Genomic DNA, 11,566 nt, shown 5'->3' on the forward strand with positions numbered 1-11,566 from the left:
AGAGATGCAGTAGGAAAGAAGCCAGCTGCCCTTCTGAGGCATCGCTCACCATCCTCTTCTTCCTCTCCTCCCCCTATCTACACAGATGTCCATCCGTCTGTTGCCACACTCGACTCGTCTTTTCGTTCCTCCATCACTCCCCAGAAGCTCTGCCCGTGTGTCGCGCGTGTAAAGCTTAACCTATGAGTAGAATTTAGTGAGTAAAGGCCTAAAAGTAATCGTCTAAGGTAATCTAACTGAGGTCGCAGCTATCTGTCTCGCATCAAGTCTCGATAGCCTTGACCACTACTGCTGCGAAAGCATTAAAACAGCCACGCAAGTGCATTTTCATTAAGCAGGCGCGGCAGAAGTATACAGCAGTGATCTTCTCAACCCCGGCGTTTTTTTGTGGATAGTCCCGAACAGTGCTGACTTCATCACTAGAAGCACTATGCACCAGCCACGCCTACACCCCATACAACAAGCCAAGGGGTTGCCGGTCCACCCTTCACCCTACATCTACTGCCAGCCCACAAACTCCACGCACATGACAACGCTGCTCTTTTTTACTGGTTAGAGGTGACAGGAGGGGAGAGGGATGTTCAGTGGGGCTTCTGAAGGGTGGATGTTGCCGCGGGATAGATGGGCAGATAAAAGGGGATAGATTGTCAGCTTGCTAGTTAGGAGGGCTAGGTGAGAAGGTGCACCTGTTAGGCGGGGGCTTCTGGGAGGGAAGATTTCACTCACTGCGGCTTCACACACACTACCCCCGAGAATATTCAGGACGGCACTGCTAATTACGTTGGGCTAAAATAAAATTTGACGGGCTATCATTCCATGTGAGACAGCAAATTTTCGTTATCAGTAATAGTTTGAAATTTCGTTTTATGTTTCCTTTAAAATGATATCCTACCTCTGTAACTTCAAATTTGCTTTTGCCTTAGCGTTTTCGTTTCGTTGATGCTTGATTGATTGAATGTCCTTTATTGAATGGGAAGGCTCATGGCCATGGATGGGGATAAAGGGGAGTAGACATAATCTTCATTGTTTAGGTCGTCACTCGAATCACATTGCTCTAACCAGGCCACTAAGCGAGCCATACTTGGCAAATATCATCTGGGTGTTAGCATCAGTTTCTAGAAGGGAACGGTAGTTCAGGCGGTAGGGTTCGATCTCGGGGCGTCCAGTAGAAAAAGCAGGGCATTCCCAAAGTAAATGAGATATGCCGCCGCAGGTTAGAGTCGTACAGTGGGGGCACGTAATCATTTTCTCCTTATACTGACGCCAGCGGGCCATAAGCCGCGTGTAAGCCGCATGGGCTATGAGCTTATTCAAAAATACTTCTTGACTTCGGGTGAGGTGGGTTCTTCTCGTAAATGGTGGGTCTGATGTGGCCACCTGCATGCGATGCTGACTGAGGCTACGAAGACTGGTCCGAGTATAGTGCATAAGGGCAAGAGAAGGGGTGAGTTGCCCGCCCAAGGTCGAATAAGGATGAAGCAAGGGGGGTGGGGAAGTAAATGTGGACATCCCACCTGCCAAGGCAGCCGCGGCGTGTGCCGCCGCATTGCCCCCTGATTCGTCCGAGTGACCTGGAGTCCAGTGAATAGCGACAGTTCTGGTCGCGAGTTGGTGGCGTTTAAGGAGGCGCTGTATAGCCGTAGCTGTTGCATCTTGTGAACCCGGAGTAGCGATTTCCTTGTAAGCTTCAAAGGAATCAGTAAGAATACGTAGTGACCCAGTTCCGGTGCAAGGCACTCCTGACAAGGCTCCCCAAATCGCGAGGAGTTCAGCGTGAAGAGGGGTACCCTGAGGTAGATGGCAGGCATAAGCGCCTGAAAGGGAAGGGTTGTCATCGCATACCCAGGCCATAGATGCGAATTCGCTTGTAATCGATGCATCGGTGTATATGTCAATCGTATCGGGGATTCGCTCTTGTCGGTGATGGGTAGCTAGGAGCTCCCGGGGAATGACAAAATCGCGGTTTATAGGTCGGCGATGGACGCGTGTGACAACTGGCATCTCCCAAGGGGAAAGTGATGCATATAGGGCTGGTGTTTTGTCGTTACGCTGTTCATCCCAGGCCAGCAGGCGGCGCCCCTGGACAGTGTTCTCTAGACGTATTCGATGACGCGTCTGTGACTCGGTAACGATGGTAGTGAGCGGTGGAAGAGCGGCCAAACGCTCAAGTTCGGCTATAGGAGTGTGCTTAGGTAGACCGGTAATAGTGCGTAGTGTTGCGCGATGAAGGCGTTCGACCTTAGCGAAGTCAGTCTTCGACAGTTGGAGGACGGGTGTGCCATAGAGGATTTTTCCGACCGCCGCTGCTCTGGCCATCGCACGGCAGGCATGCTGCCGCGCACCGCCGTGCCGGTTGGACAGGCGACGAATAGTATGTAGCAGTGCTGGCCAAAGGCGTTGTAACTGATGAACCCATTTCTGGGGGCTGTTGCAGCTTGATATGGGCAAGCCAAGAATGCGGATTTGTCCATTTGAGGAGGTGATGGTGTTGCCTCCGATGTGAAGATGGATCTGCATACTGGGGTTGGTTTTATGTTTTCCGTCGATACTAATCAATTCTGTTTTATGTGGTGCGAGTTCGAGGCCAATTTTTGTTAGTGTATCTTCAAGACAAAGAAGGGCCGCCTGAAGTTCAGTCTCCATAGAATATTTGTCTACGTAATCCGCTGCCTCAGTCCAGACGGTAATATCATCGGCATATATAGCGAATCTTGCGCTTGTGCTGATTTCCAGATTCTCGGCGACGCGTGTCATGGCCAAGTTGAACAATATGGGTCCGAGAATGGAGCCCTGAGGTACACCCCTATCCAAGTAATAGGTTTTGGGCACCCATCCCGGAGCTTTGCCATGTAGCTGAATGGGTCTAGATGTCAAAAAATTGCGGATCCAGATTTGGGCACGATTACTAGGAAAGCGTTTGGCGAGTTCCTCCAGGATAACCTCATGGCGAACATTGTCAAAAGCTTTGTGTATATCGACAGCCAGGAGATAGTCCGGTAGCGTTTTACGATGAGCTCTATTCAGAACTCTTCGCAAAAGCCAAAGGCAGTCATGCGTTCCGAGATTAGGGCGGAAGCCGGCTTGAGCTGGATAAAATCCAGGACTGACGTATTCAATGTAGTGACTAATCCGGGTATGCAGCAGGCGCTCGATGAGTTTACAGAGATGTGAAGTCAGTGCAATTGGACGCAAATTACTAGGAAGTCGAGGGTTTTTGCCAGGTTTAGGGATAGGTTATCATTTGGTGGAGTGATGGCTTGTGGAGGGCGTCGATCGTGAGATGTTGGGTAGACCTTCGTGAGTCCGGACGAGGTATAAGTGGGAGCATCATAATTTCACCGTCGCTCTTTTCACACTGTTGCGTTCAATCAATCAATCAATCAATCAATCAATCAATCAATCAATCAATCAATCAATCAATCAATCAATCAATCAATCAATCAATCAATCAATCAATCGATCGATCGATCAGCCTTTTATTTTCTCTATATTACAGAAGGAGACAAGGCTAAAAGCTCGGAAGCTTGACAGAGGTCCTAGCCGCATGACGAAGTAGGCACGCGGTTTGCTAAACCATCACTATGGTTATGATAGTCTGTAACGCCGATATCGAATCGGTACCTGGCGCCAATTCCAACCTTCGTGCGGAGTGCCTAAAGTACGAGTGGAGATATAGAGATGCTTGCTAGGTGATGCGCGTAAAAGCTTGCACCATTAGGGTGGCACGAAACTTTTCCACACTTTTCCATGTTCCGCAGTATGACAAAGTCCTTCCTGTGAAGCTTACAGTCTCCTTGGCACAGATGCGCGCCACAGCGCAACGCGTCGCTTGCTGGCGCCGATCGAAAATAGCGATGCGCTTCACATATAAGCACGCGATAGCCATGTCTCCCGCTGCTGCCATAACAGTATGCCTGCGCTTTCATAGTTTACGTCGGTAAGTTAGAGACTCGTAAGTTGAAGCTTGACTTTGCGAAGACAAACCCAAGAAAATGGGACGATAGTAAAGTACACAAGATAATAACTATGCACCACGTGTGCATCCGAAACAGGAGACGTCGCTTATGGTGCACGTGTGCAACGAAGTGTGTACATCAGCAGTCATCGGTCATACCTCCCAACGTCGGCGACGTTGGTGTTAATCTATGGCGTTTTACCTTAGTGCTTATAGAGCGGGATATAAAGCCCTGCAGCATATACGTCTGATAAGGTTGCTATTAAAAACCATTTCAAATAAACTGCGTCATTTATCCTTGCGTAGACACAATGAATTGTCTCTTCAAGCAGCTTTCACGACCTTATATATTCAAAACATGGTCAACTGTTAGTCCGATTGTATTATTTTTCGCCACTGTAAACAATTTTGCCCCACTGCAACGTTTCTTTTCAACTTTTGCAGTCAGCAGCTCATTTCCAAAACAGCTCGGAAATGAAGTGCGGGCAGTGATGACCAACACTCCTCTCCAAGCCGTGTACAATGTTAGCTTTGTCGAAAGTAAGTGTTCACTTCTGTTTGCACGCCAGTATATGCATGCACAGTCTTCTTTAGGTCAAGAAGGGAAGGACGTTCAGAATGCTTCTTTGCGGAAAAAGTACCTTATTTCTGATTCTCTAAGCGCGGAAACAAAACGTCCTTTTCTTTTCTTTTTTTTAAGAATACAGGCGTAATGCCGAGCAGAGAGGGCATCAGTTCGAGACTTCGTTGGAACAATTCGTTTCCAGTTACTGATTACAGCGCACAATATTTCGTCACATTCGACGGGCACTTCCGTGTTTCTTAATTAATATGCTGTTCTTTTACTGAGCGTTGAGTTACAAGAGATTATAAGCTCTCCTAAAATAATAAATTATTTTATTTCATTTATTATTCACAGATTCTTTTCGGGCTTTCGCCATTGTCGTTACTGGTTTAGATGACGTCACGCCACCGCCAAAGTATGAATCATACTATCGTCTTATCGGGCTGTAAAGATCAGAACCGAAAGGGAAAAAAAAAAATCTTATATTATAGGCAACCTGCATTGCCTAGGTGGCGCTGCAATTGTTCTACAGCGAGCCTCAAAACTTCCGCTGTTAGCCACAAAGTTCACGATAAACGATCAAGCATATTCAGTAGCATTATAGATACGCGTGTGACAGATAACGTCCTTGCCCAGGCGCTCTCGATGTAGCCCAGTTATCTGACACACGCCATGCAAAGCTTCGACAGAGTGTGCAATATGATCCCTGTAAGCTCATGCAGGTGGCGTGAAAACGCCCTACGAAGGAGCCTCCGAAGTATTTACTCTTCTCGCTAGGATATGTGTTACGGCGCGGCGATCGACACAGCGAACTTCATTGCAGCCTGCGGAATCACAAGCGAGCTGGTTAAGATCATCTGAATAAGATGCAGTTACTCGAGCATTTTACTATCAAAGATATTACGCAAGCAACACGAGTGTCGAGAAACAGGTGATGGGACGCAGAGGATTGGAATGGGGCGCGTTATTTATTTTCCTCCGGTTTATTGGCCCTCTTCTCATTTCTCTCCTAGCTATTTGAGCCAGGCCTGGTCGCCATAAGGCTAGTTCTGGAAAACATAAGTGGACCTCGATTAAGCAAGAATGTTTGTTAACACAAGCAGGCCTTGGATAAGCCATTTAAATAAAATGTTCACAAAAAACGATGCTCTTTTAACGCGGCATGCAGATAACGTAAGTATGGTTAGGGTTAAGCTAGACTGGTTAGTTGTGCAGCAGTCTAAAAGGATCCAATATTGCTCCGATTCATCGTATTTTGTCACTGTTTCTTCTTCACAGTGCTTCACGGAACGGTCGCTGAGTACGCGAATAAGGCAAGTATTTTACGGCAAGTATGGTCGTTAGCTGGAACCCATTTTCTGGCCGGAGCATAAAACAATGCAACTTCTTATACTCTACAAGAATAAAATAAAATTAGACGTCTCTAAAGTATGGCAGGATTCCTAAGATGCTCCTTGAGCATTAAAGGACATTGGTATGACGATCTATTTGGTTTACTGACATCCGAGTCCTTCAAGAGCATGAAGAAATCTGCTGATACTCTGCAGCTGTTTTCCTACTGCCACCCACCGTTTGGTGAGTAGTTAGTGATGGCGTTTCAGTAGCTTCACGGGGACCTTATTCGACGAGGAAACCTGAAAAAAAAAAAAAAATCTCAAATGACTTTTTGCGATGGCGCCAGCTCACTCGACTGCAATTTGGTTATGTGTGAAAGTTCGGGAAGCATTTTTTTTCACGCATTTCCCAGTCGAAGACAACTACAGAACCGTGTCAAAAATGCGACAAAATATTCTGTAGTTTTGTCGTAAACAGCAGATTTTTCTGTAGTTTTGCAGTACTTTTTGTAATTCTGTAGTTTTTCTGTAGTGCATTTCTGTCGTAAGAGAACATTTTCTGTGGCTTTTTCCGACTGGGTTGGGCCATTGCAAGCAGACTATCCTCTTACTTTTAAGTTAGCTTTGTGGAAGCCTTACTTTTTATGGCTGAATTTTTGCTGAAAATTTGAATACCCAAATTAACTCACCGTACCTGGTGAAAAGAAAGCAGCTGTACTATACATAACTTTCATGCGTGACAAATGGTTCGGTTAACATATGTCTCGATTCCATTTTCGAGTTGCTGAATTATTTCAATGATTCAGCGGTTTTTCAATTATTGCGCAAGAAACTATATGTAGGATCATGTGCTCGCCGAAAAATTTTTCATACCGTCGAGAAATACCAACTGAAATAACTCATCTAAGTTACAGTGTACTCTTCTCGAAGAGATAGCATCACACCAGTATACTACTCAATTTTATCAACGCAGGAGGAAGTGGCCGCAAGTCTGAATAACATCGTAGACTCTGCGAACAAGACTGATCTTCAGGTGAATATTTCTTGTGTGTCCTCTAAAAAGAAAACAAATAATATAAAAAAACACGAAAAACGTTTAATGGAAACAGTTTTAGTCGCAAGTATTTAAGTGTAACGCTAAAAGCTAGAAAGAAATGCTCTGTAAATATGTTGTACAAAATTTAAACACTGTTTTTTTTTTTTTTTATGAAACGCATCATCACCCCCGTTAAGACAAGGAACCGTTAAGACACCCCAAGTAAACTAGGTGCCGCAGTAGCGAACGTTATGCGTATTCGCATTCACATTTGATCGGCTCTGAATTACGTTGTTGTGGCTAGGTTTTTGATCTTATATAATTTGTGTGGCATGGTGTGGTTACACTGCTATAAATACGATGGCTTAGTGACGTCTGCAGTTCATGCCATATGACGAATTTGCATGCTCAAGGCGTCAGGACGCACCCCAAAGATCCTTGCCCCAGAATTTTCTTTTATAGATCATCCGTCATATAAAGTACGAAAGGAACGGGGTAAGCGGGCGGTAGTCATCTGCTCAATACGATCATGAGCACCTTCCACGTCCTAGGGTCCTTTACAACGAGTGCAACTAGCATAGTTAAGGGAAACGTATGAATCTTTTTGCGCTGTCTTTCAAACGTTTCGGAGGTACTGATGTGGTAACCGGGAACAATTGTCTTCAAAAGAAGGCTTGTGTTGTTTCTTTGCTCTTCTTGATCAACAGTCAGTAGTGACGCTGTTTTATCAACCATTGAGTGGTTTTTCGCTACTGACAGCGTAAGCCATCAAATATCCAGGTTCCTATGAAGTGAACCTATTGTACGTGAGCTGAGTGGTCACAGAGCGAGAGAGAGAGAGAGGGGGGGGGGGTGAAGTTGTAAAGAGCCCAACCAATGCTTTTGGTGAGCGAGCCGCATTGCTCTTTATTTTTTTCAGATCCAGGAACTATGGAAGCAGCTAATTAGCCACTTTGGCAGCCTCAAATCCGAAGGTAGACGAGGTAAGCGTTTGATTCTGTTTTACTCAGTCTAACGCTGCCATTGAAGCCGTTTCTGCAAATATTGAAGTTCCCATCAATTGGTGACCAGATATGTTCTCTCGTACAGATTTTATAGTTTTCCACACTGCTGGGGCACAATCGTGATATCAGACATGCATATTTATTTATTTATTTATTTATTTATTTATTTATTTATTTATTTATTTATTTATTTATTTATTTATTTATTTATTTATTTATTTATTTATTTATTTCACAATACCATACGCCTGAGTTCCAGGTTGGTACAGGAGTGGGTTGTACAATTTTGTTCTAGCAGGCAGTGCTTGCTGGAGCGACGTGAGGGCATAGCCACAACAACTGACAATAAATGAATATGGGCAATACATCAGGAAATCGTACACTAGTAAAAATTTCAACAAACAAATATTTTGAAGGGGCTTCATCGATTGAACAGACTCTCAAGTTCTTTAACAAACAGTTCAGGCGTGCCCACATTGATGCATTCCCACGGCGAACTATTCCATTCTTCAAAGGTCAAAAAAAAATTTAATATTTGAATTTATCACAGCGGGATGCAAAAGTTCTGATACAGTTATCGTAATTAGTCCTGAGCGAGTGATGATAACGTGATTCTAGATAGGTGGTTTTATTTATGTTTAATGCGATTGTGATACAAAAAAATAAGAAATTTCAATGCAGAAACATGATGACGATTAGATAGTGATGGGATGCCAGCTCGGATGCGCGTGCCACTAACGCTCCATGTCTTGTGTATTTCGAGTAGATGAAACGGAGAGCCATTGCGGTTTATGTTTTGCATTTTATCAGTGAAGTATGCCTGGTAGGGATTCAGAATGGGGCGTAAGCTTACAGGGCCCCTGAAATGCTACTCGTGGTAAATCTTAATGCGAGAAATCCATAGAATTGGTCCTTGTGAGTATTCGAATGAAATTTAAACGCTTTGCGTGCAGCCTATATATATAATTTGCAAATAATGTTTAAAAAGTGCTTCTGGCGACCAGTCGCAACCGATTTGGATGACAAATTTTTGCGCGTAAACCTCCCCAATGACGTCATTAGAGTATGCTGGGCGCGCACTCATTGGACGCTCCAAAGTAACGGGGGCGGGGCGGCGCATGGTTGGGATCGCGATTTCTTTTCTTGTTTTTTTCTTGCGCTCCGGCGTGGGCTGAGTTGAGGGGGAAGAGGAAGAGCATCATTTTCGATTAGCGGAGCCAACATGGCAGCCTCCTATTTAGCTTCCAAGCAGAATTCGGATCGTGAAAGATGGATCTGCATGATCAAGATCAAAAAACAGCGCGGCTACTTGGGACAAACAGAGAGGAGAATTACGGACAAGCGCTGACTAACAACTGAAGTTTATTCGAAAAAGGCACAGGTAATATACACTTTTTTCTCAAGAACCAGGACGCATGCGTAGTGAAGCCAAGCCGGCCTGGTCCTGAAAAAATGCGGTATTAGAACAAAAAAGAGAGCTCAGCGTACAAGAAATAAACTGCGGAAGAACGGAAATCTGAGCTAGTTGGTGCATTGCAAAATCAAAAAACAGCGCGGCTACTTGGGACAAACAGAGAGGAGAATAACGGACAAGCGCTGACTAACAACTGAAGTTTATTCGAAAAAGGCACAGGTAATATACACTTTTTTTCTCAAGAACCAGGAGGCATGCGCATGGATCTGCATACACCCAGCACCTCCACCAAATGTTACACGGTGGCATGACAAGCGATGGGACACGGCGACACAACAGAAACAGAACGACGTGATGACATGACGATGAAATATGCTTTAATGGTCAGCGGGCCTGGCACGAGCGCTCCGCCCCGCGCCACTGCCCGCTTCGTCATCTTCGTAGCAATATCTTCAGTGCTAATGAAGGCAGCTTAAAAATGTTTCCATTGCGGAGAGGATTGATCGGATACCTATGGCTCGTGCGCATTTTCTATTCTTATTAAACCACTTTTTATGAACCCCTTATTCACGGCACCTCTTCGTTGCATAGATACTCCAGCATGTATCGGACAGTACTGCTACTACACACAGATGTATCACCGTTGTGTTGCTTCCTTTAACCTTCAGACGCCGTAGAACAAGTGAACAAGATGCAGAAGACAGCGTACATAGTACAAGACAGCGTCCGCACGAAGATCACTACGGTAAATAAAAACTGCCTCATTTTCTTCAGCTTGACGTCGTGTCGCAGTGTAGGCGCCATGTTACTGTGCGAATAGAAATAAGAGCATTGATGGTGTCGTTTGATGAAATAACGAAACGCTATTACAGCTGTGCTAAATTGAGATTAGGAGGCTGAAGCAAAACTTGACTGGAAGTCAGTGTGTGCTGTTGGGCTGGTTGGTGCACTGACAGCATGGTGTATATATCGCTCACAGACGAATAGAGAATGCCACTGTGCAGGCTATGGTGAGCCCTATATTTTGATTGTAATGTCTCGATGTGACGCTTGGGCTATGAGGGACGCCGTAGGGTTTAAAGCTTCGAATTAATTTAGACCACCTGTTCTTACGCCCCAAAAAAAGGCATTTTTTTTGCACTATGGCTTTTTGTGTTTCGCATCCACTGAAATGCATCCGCCACAACCACAACCGCGATTTAAAGTGGAGCAGATATATATTATAGGGTCAATAGCATCCCCATGACAGAAACTATACGACTACAAATTTTACACACAGTTACACGTTATTTGCTATATGTGTTAGCGTAATATATCATTGCGGTGCTTAACTAAGTTTTAAGTGGCTATCATCATAGAATATCGGCTGGTTTCAAATCGTTCGCAGGCAAAGGACGTTCTCACCACGCATGAAATCACCTACCCTGGCTTCGTGGGAATCAGGTCGAATCCTTTGCAAGCGGGCAGACGCCGGCTGTGAGTCCCGTCGACACTCATGATTTCTTAGGTCTCCAGGTAGAGCCAGCTCCAGTTGATGCAATCGCTCTCAGGTTTCTTTTTTTTTTTTTTTTTTTGCTGCCTTGGGTCGAAAAGTAAGAGCTGAAACACTCGACACACAATGAACAATTATAAGCCAGCAGGGCTGGCGTGTTGTATAGATGACGAGCTCATGATTAATCCCCAGTCGCACGGACAGACGAGGGGACAGTTCTACATTGAAAGCTGTACAGAAAAGAGAAGATCAAAAAAATCAAAAGTTCCGAATTCAATAGGGCTCAATCAAGCTAATAACATACTCATAAGACAATGTCAAAGGGTGAACGTTAAACACAGAGAACAGGCCACCTCAGCAAGCAAATTTATGAGAAAGAAAATGATGTTAATTTAAAGTGGTTTATATTTCTTGAGGAAAACTTCTTTCGAGGCCTCATTTTGTCAAGGTCCCTTTTTCCATTTTATTTTTCAGCCGCTCTGCCACTGATGAGCTCCACCTTAAACGTCAGAGCCGAAGATGCATCCCTTACTGTCTACCTACCGTAATGTCAGGATGACAACCGCTAACAATGCAATGATTAAATATTAAATCGAAAAAAATAATATTTACAGGCCCTGCCTTCGGATCTTAAATGCTTATTAAAAGCCTTAAATCACCAGGTTTTGCGAGCAGAGGAGTGATAAAGAAGGTGTGAGATAAACTAAAGACTTCATATATTCCCCTTGCCCGCTCACATACGATTCTATAGCTAGTCTTTCTTCTC

This window comes from Amblyomma maculatum, chromosome 4, assembly GCF_055883805.1.
Source record: "Amblyomma maculatum isolate TAMU_Amacu chromosome 4, ASM5588380v1, whole genome shotgun sequence".
Lineage (NCBI taxonomy): Eukaryota > Metazoa > Arthropoda > Arachnida > Ixodida > Ixodidae > Amblyomma > Amblyomma maculatum.